Below are 23016 nucleotides of genomic sequence, written 5' to 3' on the forward strand. Positions count from 1 at the left end.
GGTTCAAATGCAGAAAGCCAATGCCCTCTGACGAACGCAATCGTCTTTCTTTGTGCGAGATGTGACTCCAACCAGTGGATAAACAAAGATTGTAAACCTACTCAGTTCTTCACAACAGAGCGTCATTGATGTTCTAGCATTGAATATCTTTGAATAATGAGTGGCACAGACAGAGTCAATAGCCGGAGTCATAGTTTGAAGATATTAGGCGGAAAGTATCAAGGAGACGTCAGCGGTAGGTTCTTTACGCAGAAAGTTGTGAATGCATGGAATGGGTTGCCAGCTGTGGTGGTGGAAGCAGAGTCATTGGGGTCATTTAAGGAACTGCTGGACGTGCACATGGAGAGCAGTGAGTTGAGGGTTGCGTAGGTTACATTACATTAGGATGAAACCTCGGCACAACATCGTGGGCCAAAGGGCCTGTTCTGTGCTGTACTTTTCTATGTTCTATGATCTATTTGAGGCTGGATTGGAGAAATAGTTGGCATGCTTCCAAAACCAAGGGATGGGCAGGAAAGTGAAGTTGATCATTAACTTTAGCGAGCAGGCTTGATCTGTGGGCTATTCCTACCACCATCTCTATGTTCTTGTGTTTATAAATATGAGTTGTGCTGATTGTGTGCACGTAACACGTTAATGTTATAATTAAAGTAGAACTCATTTCCATTTTAAGAAGAGCGTTCTCCACTTGGTCAGGAACCATCCAGGCAAACTATAAGTTGCAAGTAATAATTTTGAGCCTAGAATCCTATTTGTATTATTTACTTTATATATTTTGAAATAAAAAACAGTGTTCAGATAAAATCAAACCAGTCAAACAAACAGCGCTTCATTGCGATTTTCCTACTTGGTTTCTCGCTATATCAGCAATGGAGAAAGTCAGGGCTGCAGATGCTGGAGATTGGAGTCAGTTTGCTGCGCCACTGCACAGAATATCAAGAATACCCGTTTAGTTTCCTGCTGGAGTTCAAACTGTAGTAAAGTTCTAGCGTGCGCGGTCTGTAGGTGCATTGGTGGTTCAGTGGTAGAATTCTCGCCTGCCACGCGGGAGGCCCGGGTTCGCTTCCCGGCCAATGCATTGTCGCCCCTTTAATTTCAAATGCTGCACGGCGTAACCAAGTTCAGCCCGATGCAATGTCTGTTTCGCCTAGCTGCAGACTCACCGATGTCCTGCTGCGCGCGCGGTTCACAGGAAAGTGTTTTCTCATCGGGTGGGGTAGAAATCACTGCTCTGCAGGCTCCGTTTCTGAGCATTTTCATGACGGAATCCACAGGTTTCTGGAAACTCATGGCATTTAGTAAAATCGACCTCGTGAGATGACCGGCCGTGATCCCAGAATGATGGGCCAGACTCCATACGCCGAATGAGATTAGAGTGGTGCTGGAAAAGCACAGCGGGGCAGGCAGCATCCGAGGACCAGCAAAATAGACCTCTCGGCCAGGAGTCCTTCGTCAGGAAGGGTACTGTCCTATATCCAAACATCTTCTGCTGCTTCATCAGTGACCTTCCTTCTGTCATATAGTCAGAAGTGGCCATTTTTGTTCACGATTGCATAATGATAGCACCACTGACAACTCCTCAGATACTGAAGCAGACCATACTAGGTTCAAATGCAGAAAGCCAATGCCCTCTGACGAACGCAATCGTCTTTCTTTGTGCGAGATGTGACTCCAACCAGTGGATAAACAAAGATTGTAAACCTACTCAGTTCTTCACAACAGAGCGTCATTGATGTTCTAGCATTGAATATCTTTGAATAATGAGTGGCACAGACAGAGTCAATAGCCGGAGTCATAGTTTGAAGATATTAGGCGGAAAGTATCAAGGAGACGTCAGCGGTAGGTTCTTTACGCAGAAAGTTGTGAATGCATGGAATGGGTTGCCAGCTGTGGTGGTGGAAGCAGAGTCATTGGGGTCATTTAAGGAACTGCTGGACGTGCACATGGAGAGCAGTGAGTTGAGGGTTGCGTAGGTTACATTACATTAGGATGAAACCTCGGCACAACATCGTGGGCCAAAGGGCCTGTTCTGTGCTGTACTTTTCTATGTTCTATGATCTATTTGAGGCTGGATTGGAGAAATAGTTGGCATGCTTCCAAAACCAAGGGATGGGCAGGAAAGTGAAGTTGATCATTAACTTTAGCGAGCAGGCTTGATCTGTGGGCTATTCCTACCACCATCTCTATGTTCTTGTGTTTATAAATATGAGTTGTGCTGATTGTGTGCACGTAACACGTTAATGTTATAATTAAAGTAGAACTCATTTCCATTTTAAGAAGAGCGTTCTCCACTTGGTCAGGAACCATCCAGGCAAACTATAAGTTGCAAGTAATAATTTTGAGCCTAGAATCCTATTTGTATTATTTACTTTATATATTTTGAAATAAAAAACAGTGTTCAGATAAAATCAAACCAGTCAAACAAACAGCGCTTCATTGCGATTTTCCTACTTGGTTTCTCGCTATATCAGCAATGGAGAAAGTCAGGGCTGCAGATGCTGGAGATTGGAGTCAGTTTGCTGCGCCACTGCACAGAATATCAAGAATACCCGTTTAGTTTCCTGCTGGAGTTCAAACTGTAGTAAAGTTCTAGCGTGCGCGGTCTGTAGGTGCATTGGTGGTTCAGTGGTAGAATTCTCGCCTGCCACGCGGGAGGCCCGGGTTCGCTTCCCGGCCAATGCATTGTCGCCCCTTTAATTTCAAATGCTGCACGGCGTAACCAAGTTCAGCCCGATGCAATGTCTGTTTCGCCTAGCTGCAGACTCACCGATGTCCTGCTGCGCGCGCGGTTCACAGGAAAGTGTTTTCTCATCGGGTGGGGTAGAAATCACTGCTCTGCAGGCTCCGTTTCTGAGCATTTTCATGACGGAATCCACAGGTTTCTGGAAACTCATGGCATTTAGTAAAATCGACCTCGTGAGATGACCGGCCGTGATCCCAGAATGATGGGCCAGACTCCATACGCCGAATGAGATTAGAGTGGTGCTGGAAAAGCACAGCGGGGCAGGCAGCATCCGAGGACCAGCAAAATAGACCTCTCGGCCAGGAGTCCTTCGTCAGGAAGGGTACTGTCCTATATCCAAACATCTTCTGCTGCTTCATCAGTGACCTTCCTTCTGTCATATAGTCAGAAGTGGCCATTTTTGTTCACGATTGCATAATGATAGCACCACTGACAACTCCTCAGATACTGAAGCAGACCATACTAGGTTCAAATGCAGAAAGCCAATGCCCTCTGACGAACGCAATCGTCTTTCTTTGTGCGAGATGTGACTCCAACCAGTGGATAAACAAAGATTGTAAACCTACTCAGTTCTTCACAACAGAGCGTCATTGATGTTCTAGCATTGAATATCTTTGAATAATGAGTGGCACAGACAGAGTCAATAGCCGGAGTCATAGTTTGAAGATATTAGGCGGAAAGTATCAAGGAGACGTCAGCGGTAGTTTCTTTACGCAGAAAGTTGTGAATGCATGGAATGGGTTGCCAGCTGTGGTGGTGGAAGCAGAGTCATTGGGGTCATTTAAGGAACTGCTGGACGTGCACATGGAGAGCAGTGAGTTGAGGGTTGCGTAGGTTACATTACATTAGGATGAAACCTCGGCACAACATCGTGGGCCAAAGGGCCTGTTCTGTGCTGTACTTTTCTATGTTCTATGTTCTATGTTCTATGATCTATTTGAGGCTGGATTGGAGAAATAGTTGGCATGCTTCCAAAACCAAGGGATGGGCAGGAAAGTGAAGTTGATCATTAACTTTAGCGAGCAGGCTTGATCTGTGGGCTATTCCTACCACCATCTCTATGTTCTTGTGTTTATAAATATGAGTTGTGCTGATTGTGTGCACGTAACACGTTAATGTTATAATTAAAGTAGAACTCATTTCCATTTTAAGAAGAGCGTTCTCCACTTGGTCAGGAACCATCCAGGCAAACTATAAGTTGCAAGTAATAATTTTGAGCCTAGAATCCTATTTGTATTATTTACTTTATATATTTTGAAATAAAAAACAGTGTTCAGATAAAATCAAACCGGTCAAACAAACAGCGCTTCATTGCGATTTTCCTACTTGGTTTCTCGCTATATCAGCAATGGAGAAAGTCAGGGCTGCAGATGCTGGAGATTGGAGTCAGTTTGCTGCGCCACTGCACAGAATATCAAGAATACCGGTTTAGTTTCCTGCTGGAGTTCAAACTGTAGTAAAGTTCTAGCGTGCGCGGTTTGTAGGTGCATTGGTGGTTCAGTGGTAGAATTCTCGCCTGCCACGCGGGAGGCCCGGGTTCGATTCCCGGCCAATGCATTGTCGCCCCTTTAATTTCAAATGCTGCACGGCGTAACCAAGTTCAGCCCGATGCAATGTCTGTTTCGCCTAGCTGCAGACTCACCGATGTCCTGCTGCGCGCGCGGTTCACAGGAAAGTGTTTTCTCATCGGGTGGGGTAGAAATCACTGCTCTGCAGGCTCCGTTCCTGAGCATTTTCATGACGGAATCCACAGGTTTCTGGAAACTCATGGCATTTACTAAAATCGACCTCGTGAGATGACCGGCCGTGATCCCAGAATGATGGGCCAGACTCCATACGCCGAATGAGATTAGAGTGGTGCTGGAAAAGCACAGCGGGGCAGGCAGCATCCGAGGACCAGCAAAATAGACCTCTCGGCCAGGAGTCCTTCGTCAGGAAGGGTACTGTCCTATATCCAAACATCTTCTGCTGCTTCATCAGTGACCTTCCTTCTGTCATATAGTCAGAAGTGGCCATTTTTGTTCACGATTGCATAATGATAGCACCACTGACAACTCCTCAGATACTGAAGCAGACCATACTAGGTTCAAATGCAGAAAGCCAATGCCCTCTGACGAACGCAATCGTCTTTCTTTGTGCGAGATGTGACTCCAACCAGTGGATAAACAAAGATTGTAAACCTACTCAGTTCTTCACAACAGAGCGTCATTGATGTTCTAGCATTGAATATCTTTGAATAATGAGTGGCACAGACAGAGTCAATAGCCGGAGTCATAGTTTGAAGATATTAGGCGGAAAGTATCAAGGAGACGTCAGCGGTAGGTTCTTTACGCAGAAAGTTGTGAATGCATGGAATGGGTTGCCAGCTGTGGTGGTGGAAGCAGAGTCATTGGGGTCATTTAAGGAACTGCTGGACGTGCACATGGAGAGCAGTGAGTTGAGGGTTGCGTAGGTTACATTACATTAGGATGAAACCTCGGCACAACATCGTGGGCCAAAGGGCCTGTTCTGTGCTGTACTTTTCTATGTTCTATGATCTATTTGAGGCTGGATTGGAGAAATAGTTGGCATGCTTCCAAAACCAAGGGATGGGCAGGAAAGTGAAGTTGATCATTAACTTTAGCGAGCAGGCTTGATCTGTGGGCTATTCCTACCACCATCTCTATGTTCTTGTGTTTATAAATATGAGTTGTGCTGATTGTGTGCACGTAACACGTTAATGTTATAATTAAAGTAGAACTCATTTCCATTTTAAGAAGAACGTTCTCCACTTGGTCAGGAACCATCCAGGCAAACTATAAGTTGCAAGTAATAATTTTGAGCCTAGAATCCTATTTGTATTATTTACTTTATATATTTTGAAATAAAAAACAGTGTTCAGATAAAATCAAACCAGTCAAACAAACAGCGCTTCATTGCGATTTTCCTACTTGGTTTCTCGCTATATCAGCAATGGAGAAAGTCAGGGCTGCAGATGCTGGAGATTGGAGTCAGTTTGCTGCGCCACTGCACAGAATATCAAGAATACCGGTTTAGTTTCCTGCTGGAGTTCAAACTGTAGTAAAGTTCTAGCGTGCGCGGTCCGTAGGTGCATTGGTGGTTCAGTGGTAGAATTCTCGCCTGCCACGCGGGAGGCCCGGGTTCGCTTCCCGGCCAATGCATTGTCGCCCCTTTAATTTCAAATGCTGCACGGCGTAACCAAGTTCAGCCCGATGCAATGTCTGTTTCGCCTAGCTGCAGACTCACCGATGTCCTGCTGCGCGCGCGGTTCACAGGAAAGTGTTTTCTCATCGGGTGGGGTAGAAATCACTGCTCTGCAGGCTCCGTTTCTGAGCATTTTCATGACGGAATCCACAGGTTTCTGGAAACTCATGGCATTTAGTAAAATCGACCTCGTGAGATGACCGGCCGTGATCCCAGAATGATGGGCCAGACTCCATACGCCGAATGAGATTAGAGTGGTGCTGGAAAAGCACAGCGGGGCAGGCAGCATCCGAGGACCAGCAAAATAGACCTCTCGGCCAGGAGTCCTTCGTCAGGAAGGGTACTGTCCTATATCCAAACATCTTCTGCTGCTTCATCAGTGACCTTCCTTCTGTCATATAGTCAGAAGTGGCCATTTTTGTTCACGATTGCATAATGATAGCACCACTGACAACTCCTCAGATACTGAAGCAGACCATACTAGGTTCAAATGCAGAAAGCCAATGCCCTCTGACGAACGCAATCGTCTTTCTTTGTGCGAGATGTGACTCCAACCAGTGGATAAACAAAGATTGTAAACCTACTCAGTTCTTCACAACAGAGCGTCATTGATGTTCTAGCATTGAATATCTTTGAATAATGAGTGGCACAGACAGAGTCAATAGCCGGAGTCATAGTTTGAAGATATTAGGCGGAAAGTATCAAGGAGACGTCAGCGGTAGGTTCTTTACGCAGAAAGTTGTGAATGCATGGAATGGGTTGCCAGCTGTGGTGGTGGAAGCAGAGTCATTGGGGTCATTTAAGGAACTGCTGGACGTGCACATGGAGAGCAGTGAGTTGAGGGTTGCGTAGGTTACATTACATTAGGATGAAACCTCGGCACAACATCGTGGGCCAAAGGGCCTGTTCTGTGCTGTACTTTTCTATGTTCTATGATCTATTTGAGGCTGGATTGGAGAAATAGTTGGCATGCTTCCAAAACCAAGGGATGGGCAGGAAAGTGAAGTTGATCATTAACTTTAGCGAGCAGGCTTGATCTGTGGGCTATTCCTACCACCATCTCTATGTTCTTGTGTTTATAAAAATGAGTTGTGCTGATTGTGTGCACGTAACACGTTAATGTTATAATTAAAGTAGAACTCATTTCCATTTTAAGAAGAGCGTTCTCCACTTGGTCAGGAACCATCCAGGCAAACTATAAGTTGCAAGTAATAATTTTGAGCCTAGAATCCTATTTGTATTATTTACTTTATATATTTTGAAATAAAAAACAGTGTTCAGATAAAATCAAACCAGTCAAACAAACAGCGCTTCATTGCGATTTTCCTACTTGGTTTCTCGCTATATCAGCAATGGAGAAAGTCAGGGCTGCAGATGCTGGAGATTGGAGTCAGTTTGCTGCGCCACTGCACAGAATATCAAGAATACCGGTTTAGTTTCCTGCTGGAGTTCAAACTGTAGTAAAGTTCTAGCGTGCGCGGTCTGTAGGTGCATTGGTGGTTCAGTGGTAGAATTCTCGCCTGCCACGCGGGAGGCCCGGGTTCGATTCCCGGCCAATGCATTGTCGCCCCTTTAATTTCAAATGCTGCACGGCGTAACCAAGTTCAGCCCGATGCAATGTCGGTTTCGCCTAGCTGCAGACTCACCGATGTCCTGCTGCGCGCGCGGTTCACAGGAAAGTGTTTTCTCATCGGGTGGGGTAGAAATCACTGCTCTGCAGGCTCCGTTTCTGAGCATTTTCATGACGGAATCCACAGGTTTCTGGAAACTCATGGCATTTACTAAAATCGACCTCGTGAGATGACCGGCCGTGATCCCAGAATGATGGGCCAGACTCCATACGCCGAATGAGATTAGAGTGGTGCTGGAAAAGCACAGCGGGGCAGGCAGCATCCGAGGACCAGCAAAATAGACCTCTCGGCCAGGAGTCCTTCGTCAGGAAGGGTACTGTCCTATATCCAAACATCTTCTGCTGCTTCATCAGTGACCTTCCTTCTGTCATATAGTCAGAAGTGGCCATTTTTGTTCACGATTGCATAATGATAGCACCACTGACAACTCCTCAGATACTGAAGCAGACCATACTAGGTTCAAATGCAGAAAGCCAATGCCCTCTGACGAACGCAATCGTCTTTCTTTGTGCGAGATGTGACTCCAACCAGTGGATAAACAAAGATTGTAAACCTACTCAGTTCTTCACAACAGAGCGTCATTGATGTTCTAGCATTGAATATCTTTGAATAATGAGTGGCACAGACAGAGTCAATAGCCGGAGTCATAGTTTGAAGATATTAGGCGGAAAGTATCAAGGAGACGTCAGCGGTAGGTTCTTTACGCAGAAAGTTGTGAATGCATGGAATGGGTTGCCAGCTGTGGTGGTGGAAGCAGAGTCATTGGGGTCATTTAAGGAACTGCTGGACGTGCACATGGAGAGCAGTGAGTTGAGGGTTGCGTAGGTTACATTACATTAGGATGAAACCTCGGCACAACATCGTGGGCCAAAGGGCCTGTTCTGTGCTGTACTTTTCTATGTTCTATGATCTATTTGAGGCTGGATTGGAGAAATAGTTGGCATGCTTCCAAAACCAAGGGATGGGCAGGAAAGTGAAGTTGATCATTAACTTTAGCGAGCAGGCTTGATCTGTGGGCTATTCCTACCACCATCTCTATGTTCTTGTGTTTATAAATATGAGTTGTGCTGATTGTGTGCACGTAACACGTTAATGTTATAATTAAAGTAGAACTCATTTCCATTTTAAGAAGAGCGTTCTCCACTTGGTCAGGAACCATCCAGGCAAACTATAAGTTGCAAGTAATAATTTTGAGCCTAGAATCCTATTTGTATTATTTACTTTATATATTTTGAAATAAAAAACAGTGTTCAGATAAAATCAAACCAGTCAAACAAACAGCGCTTCATTGCGATTTTCCTACTTGGTTTCTCGCTATATCAGCAATGGAGAAAGTCAGGGCTGCAGATGCTGGAGATTGGAGTCAGTTTGCTGCGCCACTGCACAGAATATCAAGAATACCGGTTTAGTTTCCTGCTGGAGTTCAAACTGTAGTAAAGTTCTAGCGTGCGCGGTCTGTAGGTGCATTGGTGGTTCAGTGGTAGAATTCTCGCCTGCCACGCGGGAGGCCCGGGTTCGCTTCCCGGCCAATGCATTGTCGCCCCTTTAATTTCAAATGCTGCACGGCGTAACCAAGTTCAGCCCGATGCAATGTCTGTTTCGCCTAGCTGCAGACTCACCGATGTCCTGCTGCGCGCGCGGTTCACAGGAAAGTGTTTTCTCATCGGGTGGGGTAGAAATCACTGCTCTGCAGGCTCCGTTTCTGAGCATTTTCATGACGGAATCCACAGGTTTCTGGAAACTCATGGCATTTAGTAAAATCGACCTCGTGAGATGACCGGCCGTGATCCCAGAATGATGGGCCAGACTCCATACGCCGAATGAGATTAGAGTGGTGCTGGAAAAGCACAGCGGGGCAGGCAGCATCCGAGGACCAGCAAAATAGACCTCTCGGCCAGGAGTCCTTCGTCAGGAAGGGTACTGTCCTATATCCAAACATCTTCTGCTGCTTCATCAGTGACCTTCCTTCTGTCATATAGTCAGAAGTGGCCATTTTTGTTCACGATTGCATAATGATAGCACCACTGACAACTCCTCAGATACTGAAGCAGACCATACTAGGTTCAAATGCAGAAAGCCAATGCCCTCTGACGAACGCAATCGTCTTTCTTTGTGCGAGATGTGACTCCAACCAGTGGATAAACAAAGATTGTAAACCTACTCAGTTCTTCACAACAGAGCGTCATTGATGTTCTAGCATTGAATATCTTTGAATAATGAGTGGCACAGACAGAGTCAATAGCCGGAGTCATAGTTTGAAGATATTAGGCGGAAAGTATCAAGGAGACGTCAGCGGTAGGTTCTTTACGCAGAAAGTTGTGAATGCATGGAATGGGTTGCCAGCTGTGGTGGTGGAAGCAGAGTCATTGGGGTCATTTAAGGAACTGCTGGACGTGCACATGGAGAGCAGTGAGTTGAGGGTTGCGTAGGTTACATTACATTAGGATGAAACCTCGGCACAACATCGTGGGCCAAAGGGCCTGTTCTGTGCTGTACTTTTCTATGTTCTATGATCTATTTGAGGCTGGATTGGAGAAATAGTTGGCATGCTTCCAAAACCAAGGGATGGGCAGGAAAGTGAAGTTGATCATTAACTTTAGCGAGCAGGCTTGATCTGTGGGCTATTCCTACCACCATCTCTATGTTCTTGTGTTTATAAAAATGAGTTGTGCTGATTGTGTGCACGTAACACGTTAATGTTATAATTAAAGTAGAACTCATTTCCATTTTAAGAAGAGCGTTCTCCACTTGGTCAGGAACCATCCAGGCAAACTATAAGTTGCAAGTAATAATTTTGAGCCTAGAATCCTATTTGTATTATTTACTTTATATATTTTGAAATAAAAAACAGTGTTCAGATAAAATCAAACCAGTCAAACAAACAGCGCTTCATTGCGATTTTCCTACTTGGTTTCTCGCTATATCAGCAATGGAGAAAGTCAGGGCTGCAGATGCTGGAGATTGGAGTCAGTTTGCTGCGCCACTGCACAGAATATCAAGAATACCGGTTTAGTTTCCTGCTGGAGTTCAAACTGTAGTAAAGTTCTAGCGTGCGCGGTCTGTAGGTGCATTGGTGGTTCAGTGGTAGAATTCTCGCCTGCCACGCGGGAGGCCCGGGTTCGCTTCCCGGCCAATGCATTGTCGCCCCTTTAATTTCAAATGCTGCACGGCGTAACCAAGTTCAGCCCGATGCAATGTCTGTTTCGCCTAGCTGCAGACTCACCGATGTCCTGCTGCGCGCGCGGTTCACAGGAAAGTGTTTTCTCATCGGGTGGGGTAGAAATCACTGCTCTGCAGGCTCCGTTTCTGAGCATTTTCATGACGGAATCCACAGGTTTCTGGAAACTCATGGCATTTACTAAAATCGACCTCGTGAGATGACCGGCCGTGATCCCAGAATGATGGGCCAGACTCCATACGCCGAATGAGATTAGAGTGGTGCTGGAAAAGCACAGCGGGGCAGGCAGCATCCGAGGACCAGCAAAATAGACCTCTCGGCCAGGAGTCCTTCGTCAGGAAGGGTACTGTCCTATATCCAAACATCTTCTGCTGCTTCATCAGTGACCTTCCTTCTGTCATATAGTCAGAAGTGGCCATTTTTGTTCACGATTGCATAATGATAGCACCACTGACAACTCCTCAGATACTGAAGCAGACCATACTAGGTTCAAATGCAGAAAGCCAATGCCCTCTGACGAACGCAATCGTCTTTCTTTGTGCGAGATGTGACTCCAACCAGTGGATAAACAAAGATTGTAAACCTACTCAGTTCTTCACAACAGAGCGTCATTGATGTTCTAGCATTGAATATCTTTGAATAATGAGTGGCACAGACAGAGTCAATAGCCGGAGTCATAGTTTGAAGATATTAGGCGGAAAGTATCAAGGAGACGTCAGCGGTAGGTTCTTTACGCAGAAAGTTGTGAATGCATGGAATGGGTTGCCAGCTGTGGTGGTGGAAGCAGAGTCATTGGGGTCATTTAAGGAACTGCTGGACGTGCACATGGAGAGCAGTGAGTTGAGGGTTGCGTAGGTTACATTACATTAGGATGAAACCTCGGCACAACATCGTGGGCCAAAGGGCCTGTTCTGTGCTGTACTTTTCTATGTTCTATGATCTATTTGAGGCTGGATTGGAGAAATAGTTGGCATGCTTCCAAAACCAAGGGATGGGCAGGAAAGTGAAGTTGATCATTAACTTTAGCGAGCAGGCTTGATCTGTGGGCTATTCCTACCACCATCTCTATGTTCTTGTGTTTATAAAAATGAGTTGTGCTGATTGTGTGCACGTAACACGTTAATGTTATAATTAAAGTAGAACTCATTTCCATTTTAAGAAGAGCGTTCTCCACTTGGTCAGGAACCATCCAGGCAAACTATAAGTTGCAAGTAATAATTTTGAGCCTAGAATCCTATTTGTATTATTTACTTTATATATTTTGAAATAAAAAACAGTGTTCAGATAAAATCAAACCAGTCAAACAAACAGCGCTTCATTGCGATTTTCCTACTTGGTTTCTCGCTATATCAGCAATGGAGAAAGTCAGGGCTGCAGATGCTGGAGATTGGAGTCAGTTTGCTGCGCCACTGCACAGAATATCAAGAATACCGGTTTAGTTTCCTGCTGGAGTTCAAACTGTAGTAAAGTTCTAGCGTGCGCGGTCTGTAGGTGCATTGGTGGTTCAGTGGTAGAATTCTCGCCTGCCACGCGGGAGGCCCGGGTTCGCTTCCCGGCCAATGCATTGTCGCCCCTTTAATTTCAAATGCTGCACGGCGTAACCAAGTTCAGCCCGATGCAATGTCTGTTTCGCCTAGCTGCAGACTCACCGATGTCCTGCTGCGCGCGCGGTTCACAGGAAAGTGTTTTCTCATCGGGTGGGGTAGAAATCACTGCTCTGCAGGCTCCGTTTCTGAGCATTTTCATGACGGAATCCACAGGTTTCTGGAAACTCATGGCATTTACTAAAATCGACCTCGTGAGATGACCGGCCGTGATCCCAGAATGATGGGCCAGACTCCATACGCCGAATGAGATTAGAGTGGTGCTGGAAAAGCACAGCGGGGCAGGCAGCATCCGAGGACCAGCAAAATAGACCTCTCGGCCAGGAGTCCTTCGTCAGGAAGGGTACTGTCCTATATCCAAACATCTTCTGCTGCTTCATCAGTGACCTTCCTTCTGTCATATAGTCAGAAGTGGCCATTTTTGTTCACGATTGCATAATGATAGCACCACTGACAACTCCTCAGATACTGAAGCAGACCATACTAGGTTCAAATGCAGAAAGCCAATGCCCTCTGACGAACGCAATCGTCTTTCTTTGTGCGAGATGTGACTCCAACCAGTGGATAAACAAAGATTGTAAACCTACTCAGTTCTTCACAACAGAGCGTCATTGATGTTCTAGCATTGAATATCTTTGAATAATGAGTGGCACAGACAGAGTCAATAGCCGGAGTCATAGTTTGAAGATATTAGGCGGAAAGTATCAAGGAGACGTCAGCGGTAGGTTCTTTACGCAGAAAGTTGTGAATGCATGGAATGGGTTGCCAGCTGTGGTGGTGGAAGCAGAGTCATTGGGGTCATTTAAGGAACTGCTGGACGTGCACATGGAGAGCAGTGAGTTGAGGGTTGCGTAGGTTACATTACATTAGGATGAAACCTCGGCACAACATCGTGGGCCAAAGGGCCTGTTCTGTGCTGTACTTTTCTATGTTCTATGATCTATTTGAGGCTGGATTGGAGAAATAGTTGGCATGCTTCCAAAACCAAGGGATGGGCAGGAAAGTGAAGTTGATCATTAACTTTAGCGAGCAGGCTTGATCTGTGGGCTATTCCTACCACCATCTCTATGTTCTTGTGTTTATAAATATGAGTTGTGCTGATTGTGTGCACGTAACACGTTAATGTTATAATTAAAGTAGAACTCATTTCCATTTTAAGAAGAGCGTTCTCCACTTGGTCAGGAACCATCCAGGCAAACTATAAGTTGCAAGTAATAATTTTGAGCCTAGAATCCTATTTGTATTATTTACTTTATATATTTTGAAATAAAAAACAGTGTTCAGATAAAATCAAACCAGTCAAACAAACAGCGCTTCATTGCGATTTTCCTACTTGGTTTCTCGCTATATCAGCAATGGAGAAAGTCAGGGCTGCAGATGCTGGAGATTGGAGTCAGTTTGCTGCGCCACTGCACAGAATATCAAGAATACCGGTTTAGTTTCCTGCTGGAGTTCAAACTGTAGTAAAGTTCTAGCGTGCGCGGTCTGTAGGTGCATTGGTGGTTCAGTGGTAGAATTCTCGCCTGCCACGCGGGAGGCCCGGGTTCGCTTCCCGGCCAATGCATTGTCGCCCCTTTAATTTCAAATGCTGCACGGCGTAACCAAGTTCAGCCCGATGCAATGTCTGTTTCGCCTAGCTGCAGACTCACCGATGTCCTGCTGCGCGCGCGGTTCACAGGAAAGTGTTTTCTCATCGGGTGGGGTAGAAATCACTGCTCTGCAGGCTCCGTTTCTGAGCATTTTCATGACGGAATCCACAGGTTTCTGGAAACTCATGGCATTTACTAAAATCGACCTCGTGAGATGACCGGCCGTGATCCCAGAATGATGGGCCAGACTCCATACGCCGAATGAGATTAGAGTGGTGCTGGAAAAGCACAGCGGGGCAGGCAGCATCCGAGGACCAGCAAAATAGACCTCTCGGCCAGGAGTCCTTCGTCAGGAAGGGTACTGTCCTATATCCAAACATCTTCTGCTGCTTCATCAGTGACCTTCCTTCTGTCATATAGTCAGAAGTGGCCATTTTTGTTCACGATTGCATAATGATAGCACCACTGACAACTCCTCAGATACTGAAGCAGACCATACTAGGTTCAAATGCAGAAAGCCAATGCCCTCTGACGAACGCAATCGTCTTTCTTTGTGCGAGATGTGACTCCAACCAGTGGATAAACAAAGATTGTAAACCTACTCAGTTCTTCACAACAGAGCGTCATTGATGTTCTAGCATTGAATATCTTTGAATAATGAGTGGCACAGACAGAGTCAATAGCCGGAGTCATAGTTTGAAGATATTAGGCGGAAAGTATCAAGGAGACGTCAGCGGTAGGTTCTTTACGCAGAAAGTTGTGAATGCATGGAATGGGTTGCCAGCTGTGGTGGTGGAAGCAGAGTCATTGGGGTCATTTAAGGAACTGCTGGACGTGCACATGGAGAGCAGTGAGTTGAGGGTTGCGTAGGTTACATTACATTAGGATGAAACCTCGGCACAACATCGTGGGCCAAAGGGCCTGTTCTGTGCTGTACTTTTCTATGTTCTATGATCTATTTGAGGCTGGATTGGAGAAATAGTTGGCATGCTTCCAAAACCAAGGGATGGGCAGGAAAGTGAAGTTGATCATTAACTTTAGCGAGCAGGCTTGATCTGTGGGCTATTCCTACCACCATCTCTATGTTCTTGTGTTTATAAATATGAGTTGTGCTGATTGTGTGCACGTAACACGTTAATGTTATAATTAAAGTAGAACTCATTTCCATTTTAAGAAGAGCGTTCTCCACTTGGTCAGGAACCATCCAGGCAAACTATAAGTTGCAAGTAATAATTTTGAGCCTAGAATCCTATTTGTATTATTTACTTTATATATTTTGAAATAAAAAACAGTGTTCAGATAAAATCAAACCAGTCAAACAAACAGCGCTTCATTGCGATTTTCCTACTTGGTTTCTCGCTATATCAGCAATGGAGAAAGTCAGGGCTGCAGATGCTGGAGATTGGAGTCAGTTTGCTGCGCCACTGCACAGAATATCAAGAATACCGGTTTAGTTTCCTGCTGGAGTTCAAACTGTAGTAAAGTTCTAGCGTGCGCGGTCTGTAGGTGCATTGGTGGTTCAGTGGTAGAATTCTCGCCTGCCACGCGGGAGGCCCGGGTTCGATTCCCGGCCAATGCATTGTCGCCCCTTTAATTTCAAATGCTGCACGGCGTAACCAAGTTCAGCCCGATGCAATGTCTGTTTCGCCTAGCTGCAGACTCACCGATGTCCTGCTGCGCGCGCGGTTCACAGGAAAGTGTTTTCTCATCGGGTGGGGTAGAAATCACTGCTCTGCAGGCTCCGTTTCTGAGCATTTTCATGACGGAATCCACAGGTTTCTGGAAACTCATGGCATTTACTAAAATCGACCTCGTGAGATGACCGGCCGTGATCCCAGAATGATGGGCCAGACTCCATACGCCGAATGAGATTAGAGTGGTGCTGGAAAAGCACAGCGGGGCAGGCAGCATCCGAGGACCAGCAAAATAGACCTCTCGGCCAGGAGTCCTTCGTCAGGAAGGGTACTGTCCTATATCCAAACATCTTCTGCTGCTTCATCAGTGACCTTCCTTCTGTCATATAGTCAGAAGTGGCCATTTTTGTTCACGATTGCATAATGATAGCACCACTGACAACTCCTCAGATACTGAAGCAGACCATACTAGGTTCAAATGCAGAAAGCCAATGCCCTCTGACGAACGCAATCGTCTTTCTTTGTGCGAGATGTGACTCCAACCAGTGGATAAACAAAGATTGTAAACCTACTCAGTTCTTCACAACAGAGCGTCATTGATGTTCTAGCATTGAATATCTTTGAATAATGAGTGGCACAGACAGAGTCAATAGCCGGAGTCATAGTTTGAAGATATTAGGCGGAAAGTATCAAGGAGACGTCAGCGGTAGGTTCTTTACGCAGAAAGTTGTGAATGCATGGAATGGGTTGCCAGCTGTGGTGGTGGAAGCAGAGTCATTGGGGTCATTTAAGGAACTGCTGGACGTGCACATGGAGAGCAGTGAGTTGAGGGTTGCGTAGGTTACATTACATTAGGATGAAACCTCGGCACAACATCGTGGGCCAAAGGGCCTGTTCTGTGCTGTACTTTTCTATGTTCTATGATCTATTTGAGGCTGGATTGGAGAAATAGTTGGCATGCTTCCAAAACCAAGGGATGGGCAGGAAAGTGAAGTTGATCATTAACTTTAGCGAGCAGGCTTGATCTGTGGGCTATTCCTACCACCATCTCTATGTTCTTGTGTTTATAAATATGAGTTGTGCTGATTGTGTGCACGTAACACGTTAATGTTATAATTAAAGTAGAACTCATTTCCATTTTAAGAAGAGCGTTCTCCACTTGGTCAGGAACCATCCAGGCAAACTATAAGTTGCAAGTAATAATTTTGAGCCTAGAATCCTATTTGTATTATTTACTTTATATATTTTGAAATAAAAAACAGTGTTCAGATAAAATCAAACCAGTCAAACAAACAGCGCTTCATTGCGATTTTCCTACTTGGTTTCTCGCTATATCAGCAATGGAGAAAGTCAGGGCTGCAGATGCTGGAGATTGGAGTCAGTTTGCTGCGCCACTGCACAGAATATCAAGAATACCGGTTTAGTTTCCTGCTGGAGTTCAAACTGTAGTAAAGTTCTAGCGTGCGCGGTCTGTAGGTGCATTGGTGGTTCAGTGGTAGAATTCTCGCCTGCCACGCGGGAGGCCCGGGTTCGATTCCCGGCCAATGCATTGTCGCCCCTTTAATTTCAAATGCTGCACGGCGTAACCAAGTTCAGCCCGATGCAATGTCTGTTTCGCCTAGCTGCAGACTCACCGATGTCCTGCTGCGCGCGCGGTTCACAGGAAAGTGTTTTCTCATCGGGTGGGGTAGAAATCACTGCTCTGCAGGCTCCGTTTCTGAGCATTTTCATGACGGAATCCACAGGTTTCTGGAAACTCATGGCATTTACTAAAATCGACCTCGTGAGATGACCGGCCGTGATCCCAGAATGATGGGCCAGACTCCATACGCCGAATGAGATTAGAGTGGTGCTGGAAAAGCACAGCGGGGCAGGCAGCATCCGAGGACCAGCAAAATAGACCTCTCGGCCAGGAGTCCTTCGTCAGGAAGGGTACTGTCCTATATCCAAACATCTTCTGCTGCTTCATCAGTGACCTTCCTTCTGTCATATAGTCAGAAGTGGCCATTTTTGTTCACGATTGCATAATGATAGCACCACTGACAACTCCTCAGATACTGAAGCAGACCATACTAGGTTCAAATGCAGAAAGCCAATGCCCTCTGACGAACGCAATCGTCTTTCTTTGTGCGAGATGTGACTCCAACCAGTGGATAAACAAAGATTGTAAACCTACTCAGTTCTTCACAACAGAGCGTCATTGATGTTCTAGCATTGAATATCTTTGAATAATGAGTGGCACAGACAGAGTCAATAGCCGGAGTCATAGTTTGAAGATATTAGGCGGAAAGTATCAAGGAGACGTCAGCGGTAGGTTCTTTACGCAGAAAGTTGTGAATGCATGGAATGGGTTGCCAGCTGTGGTGGTGGAAGCAGAGTCATTGGGGTCATTTAAGGAACTGCTGGACGTGCACATGGAGAGCAGTGAGTTGAGGGTTGCGTAGGTTACATTACATTAGGATGAAACCTCGGCACAACATCGTGGGCCAAAGGGCCTGTTCTGTGCTGTACTTTTCTATGTTCTATGATCTATTTGAGGCTGGATTGGAGAAATAGTTGGCATGCTTCCAAAACCAAGGGATGGGCAGGAAAGTGAAGTTGATCATTAACTTTAGCGAGCAGGCTTGATCTGTGGGCTATTCCTACCACCATCTCTATGTTCTTGTGTTTATAAATATGAGTTGTGCTGATTGTGTGCACGTAACACGTTAATGTTATAATTAAAGTAGAACTCATTTCCATTTTAAGAAGAGCGTTCTCCACTTGGTCAGGAACCATCCAGGCAAACTATAAGTTGCAAGTAATAATTTTGAGCCTAGAATCCTATTTGTATTATTTACTTTATATATTTTGAAATAAAAAACAGTGTTCAGATAAAATCAAACCAGTCAAACAAACAGCGCTTCATTGCGATTTTCCTACTTGGTTTCTCGCTATATCAGCAATGGAGAAAGTCAGGGCTGCAGATGCTGGAGATTGGAGTCAGTTTGCTGCGCCACTGCACAGAATATCAAGAATACCGGTTTAGTTTCCTGCTGGAGTTCAAACTGTAGTAAAGTTCTAGCGTGCGCGGTCTGTAGGTGCATTGGTGGTTCAGTGGTAGAATTCTCGCCTGCCACGCGGGAGGCCCGGGTTCGATTCCCGGCCAATGCATTGTCGCCCCTTTAATTTCAAATGCTGCACGGCGTAACCAAGTTCAGCCCGATGCAATGTCTGTTTCGCCTAGCTGCAGACTCACCGATGTCCTGCTGCGCGCGCGGTTCACAGGAAAGTGTTTTCTCATCGGGTGGGGTAGAAATCACTGCTCTGCAGGCTCCGTTTCTGAGCATTTTCATGACGGAATCCACAGGTTTCTGGAAACTCATGGCATTTACTAAAATCGACCTCGTGAGATGACCGGCCGTGATCCCAGAATGATGGGCCAGACTCCATACGCCGAATGAGATTAGAGTGGTGCTGGAAAAGCACAGCGGGGCAGGCAGCATCCGAGGACCAGCAAAATAGACCTCTCGGCCAGGAGTCCTTCGTCAGGAAGGGTACTGTCCTATATCCAAACATCTTCTGCTGCTTCATCAGTGACCTTCCTTCTGTCATATAGTCAGAAGTGGCCATTTTTGTTCACGATTGCATAATGATAGCACCACTGACAACTCCTCAGATACTGAAGCAGACCATACTAGGTTCAAATGCAGAAAGCCAATGCCCTCTGACGAACGCAATCGTCTTTCTTTGTGCGAGATGTGACTCCAACCAGTGGATAAACAAAGATTGTAAACCTACTCAGTTCTTCACAACAGAGCGTCATTGATGTTCTAGCATTGAATATCTTTGAATAATGAGTGGCACAGACAGAGTCAATAGCCGGAGTCATAGTTTGAAGATATTAGGCGGAAAGTATCAAGGAGACGTCAGCGGTAGGTTCTTTACGCAGAAAGTTGTGAATGCATGGAATGGGTTGCCAGCTGTGGTGGTGGAAGCAGAGTCATTGGGGTCATTTAAGGAACTGCTGGACGTGCACATGGAGAGCAGTGAGTTGAGGGTTGCGTAGGTTATATTACATTAGGATGAAACCTCGGCACAACATCGTGGGCCAAAGGGCCTGTTCTGTGCTGTACTTTTCTATGTTCTATGATCTATTTGAGGCTGGATTGGAGAAATAGTTGGCATGCTTCCAAAACCAAGGGATGGGCAGGAAAGTGAAGTTGATCATTAACTTTAGCGAGCAGGCTTGATCTGTGGGCTATTCCTACCACCATCTCTATGTTCTTGTGTTTATAAATATGAGTTGTGCTGATTGTGTGCACGTAACACGTTAATGTTATAATTAAAGTAGAACTCATTTCCATTTTAAGAAGAGCGTTCTCCACTTGGTCAGGAACCATCCAGGCAAACTATAAGTTGCAAGTAATAATTTTGAGCCTAGAATCCTATTTGTATTATTTACTTTATATATTTTGAAATAAAAAACAGTGTTCAGATAAAATCAAACCAGTCAAACAAACAGCGCTTCATTGCGATTTTCCTACTTGGTTTCTCGCTATATCAGCAATGGAGAAAGTCAGGGCTGCAGATGCTGGAGATTGGAGTCAGTTTGCTGCGCCACTGCACAGAATATCAAGAATACCGGTTTAGTTTCCTGCTGGAGTTCAAACTGTAGTAAAGTTCTAGCGTGCGCGGTCTGTAGGTGCATTGGTGGTTCAGTGGTAGAATTCTCGCCTGCCACGCGGGAGGCCCGGGTTCGATTCCCGGCCAATGCATTGTCGCCCCTTTAATTTCAAATGCTGCACGGCGTAACCAAGTTCAGCCCGATGCAATGTCTGTTTCGCCTAGCTGCAGACTCACCGATGTCCTGCTGCGCGCGCGGTTCACAGGAAAGTGTTTTCTCATCGGGTGGGGTAGAAATCACTGCTCTGCAGGCTCCGTTTCTGAGCATTTTCATGACGGAATCCACAGGTTTCTGGAAACTCATGGCATTTACTAAAATCGACCTCGTGAGATGACCGGCCGTGATCCCAGAATGATGGGCCAGACTCCATACGCCGAATGAGATTAGAGTGGTGCTGGAAAAGCACAGCGGGGCAGGCAGCATCCGAGGACCAGCAAAATAGACCTCTCGGCCAGGAGTCCTTCGTCAGGAAGGGTACTGTCCTATATCCAAACATCTTCTGCTGCTTCATCAGTGACCTTCCTTCTGTCATATAGTCAGAAGTGGCCATTTTTGTTCACGATTGCATAATGATAGCACCACTGACAACTCCTCAGATACTGAAGCAGACCATACTAGGTTCAAATGCAGAAAGCCAATGCCCTCTGACGAACGCAATCGTCTTTCTTTGTGCGAGATGTGACTCCAACCAGTGGATAAACAAAGATTGTAAACCTACTCAGTTCTTCACAACAGAGCGTCATTGATGTTCTAGCATTGAATATCTTTGAATAATGAGTGGCACAGACAGAGTCAATAGCCGGAGTCATAGTTTGAAGATATTAGGCGGAAAGTATCAAGGAGACGTCAGCGGTAGGTTCTTTACGCAGAAAGTTGTGAATGCATGGAATGGGTTGCCAGCTGTGGTGGTGGAAGCAGAGTCATTGGGGTCATTTAAGGAACTGCTGGACGTGCACATGGAGAGCAGTGAGTTGAGGGTTGCGTAGGTTATATTACATTAGGATGAAACCTCGGCACAACATCGTGGGCCAAAGGGCCTGTTCTGTGCTGTACTTTTCTATGTTCTATGATCTATTTGAGGCTGGATTGGAGAAATAGTTGGCATGCTTCCAAAACCAAGGGATGGGCAGGAAAGTGAAGTTGATCATTAACTTTAGCGAGCAGGCTTGATCTGTGGGCTATTCCTACCACCATCTCTATGTTCTTGTGTTTATAAATATGAGTTGTGCTGATTGTGTGCACGTAACACGTTAATGTTATAATTAAAGTAGAACTCATTTCCATTTTAAGAAGAGCGTTCTCCACTTGGTCAGGAACCATCCAGGCAAACTATAAGTTGCAAGTAATAATTTTGAGCCTAGAATCCTATTTGTATTATTTACTTTATATATTTTGAAATAAAAAACAGTGTTCAGATAAAATCAAACCAGTCAAACAAACAGCGCTTCATTGCGATTTTCCTACTTGGTTTCTCGCTATATCAGCAATGGAGAAAGTCAGGGCTGCAGATGCTGGAGATTGGAGTCAGTTTGCTGCGCCACTGCACAGAATATCAAGAATACCGGTTTAGTTTCCTGCTGGAGTTCAAACTGTAGTAAAGTTCTAGCGTGCGCGGTCTGTAGGTGCATTGGTGGTTCAGTGGTAGAATTCTCGCCTGCCACGCGGGAGGCCCGGGTTCGATTCCCGGCCAATGCATTGTCGCCCCTTTAATTTCAAATGCTGCACGGCGTAACCAAGTTCAGCCCGATGCAATGTCTGTTTCGCCTAGCTGCAGACTCACCGATGTCCTGCTGCGCGCGCGGTTCACAGGAAAGTGTTTTCTCATCGGGTGGGGTAGAAATCACTGCTCTGCAGGCTCCGTTTCTGAGCATTTTCATGACGGAATCCACAGGTTTCTGGAAACTCATGGCATTTACTAAAATCGACCTCGTGAGATGACCGGCCGTGATCCCAGAATGATGGGCCAGACTCCATACGCCGAATGAGATTAGAGTGGTGCTGGAAAAGCACAGCGGGGCAGGCAGCATCCGAGGACCAGCAAAATAGACCTCTCGGCCAGGAGTCCTTCGTCAGGAAGGGTACTGTCCTATATCCAAACATCTTCTGCTGCTTCATCAGTGACCTTCCTTCTGTCATATAGTCAGAAGTGGCCATTTTTGTTCACGATTGCATAATGATAGCACCACTGACAACTCCTCAGATACTGAAGCAGACCATACTAGGTTCAAATGCAGAAAGCCAATGCCCTCTGACGAACGCAATCGTCTTTCTTTGTGCGAGATGTGACTCCAACCAGTGGATAAACAAAGATTGTAAACCTACTCAGTTCTTCACAACAGAGCGTCATTGATGTTCTAGCATTGAATATCTTTGAATAATGAGTGGCACAGACAGAGTCAATAGCCGGAGTCATAGTTTGAAGATATTAGGCGGAAAGTATCAAGGAGACGTCAGCGGTAGGTTCTTTACGCAGAAAGTTGTGAATGCATGGAATGGGTTGCCAGCTGTGGTGGTGGAAGCAGAGTCATTGGGGTCATTTAAGGAACTGCTGGACGTGCACATGGAGAGCAGTGAGTTGAGGGTTGCGTAGGTTACATTACATTAGGATGAAACCTCGGCACAACATCGTGGGCCAAAGGGCCTGTTCTGTGCTGTACTTTTCTATGTTCTATGATCTATTTGAGGCTGGATTGGAGAAATAGTTGGCATGCTTCCAAAACCAAGGGATGGGCAGGAAAGTGAAGTTGATCATTAACTTTAGCGAGCA

General features: G+C 45.7%; 7 non-coding genes across 7 annotated transcripts; all 7 read left to right on the plus strand.

Moving 5' to 3' along the window:
* The first annotated feature begins 4229 nt into the window (after nt 1-4229).
* trnag-gcc (transfer RNA glycine (anticodon GCC)) lies at nt 4230-4300 on the plus strand. The gene has a single exon. It is a non-coding gene; the product is annotated as a tRNA-Gly (tRNA).
* A 3137-nt stretch (nt 4301-7437) lies between these two features.
* Nucleotides 7438-7508, plus strand: trnag-gcc (transfer RNA glycine (anticodon GCC)). The gene has a single exon. It is a non-coding gene; the product is annotated as a tRNA-Gly (tRNA).
* A 7949-nt stretch (nt 7509-15457) lies between these two features.
* trnag-gcc (transfer RNA glycine (anticodon GCC)) lies at nt 15458-15528 on the plus strand. Its single transcript has one exon. It is a non-coding gene; the product is annotated as a tRNA-Gly (tRNA).
* A 1533-nt stretch (nt 15529-17061) lies between these two features.
* On the plus strand, nt 17062-17132 carry trnag-gcc (transfer RNA glycine (anticodon GCC)). Its single transcript has one exon. It is a non-coding gene; the product is annotated as a tRNA-Gly (tRNA).
* A 1533-nt stretch (nt 17133-18665) lies between these two features.
* On the plus strand, nt 18666-18736 carry trnag-gcc (transfer RNA glycine (anticodon GCC)). Its single transcript has one exon. It is a non-coding gene; the product is annotated as a tRNA-Gly (tRNA).
* A 1533-nt stretch (nt 18737-20269) lies between these two features.
* On the plus strand, nt 20270-20340 carry trnag-gcc (transfer RNA glycine (anticodon GCC)). Its single transcript has one exon. It is a non-coding gene; the product is annotated as a tRNA-Gly (tRNA).
* Nucleotides 20341-21873: 1533 nt separating this feature from the next.
* Nucleotides 21874-21944, plus strand: trnag-gcc (transfer RNA glycine (anticodon GCC)). The gene has a single exon. It is a non-coding gene; the product is annotated as a tRNA-Gly (tRNA).
* Nucleotides 21945-23016: the final 1072 nt, after the last annotated feature.

This window comes from Chiloscyllium plagiosum, unplaced genomic scaffold (genome assembly GCF_037043375.1).
Source record: "Chiloscyllium plagiosum isolate Xiang-an unplaced genomic scaffold, Cpla_swu_hap1 HiC_scaffold_35, whole genome shotgun sequence".
Classification (NCBI taxonomy): Eukaryota; Metazoa; Chordata; class Chondrichthyes; order Orectolobiformes; family Hemiscylliidae; genus Chiloscyllium; species Chiloscyllium plagiosum.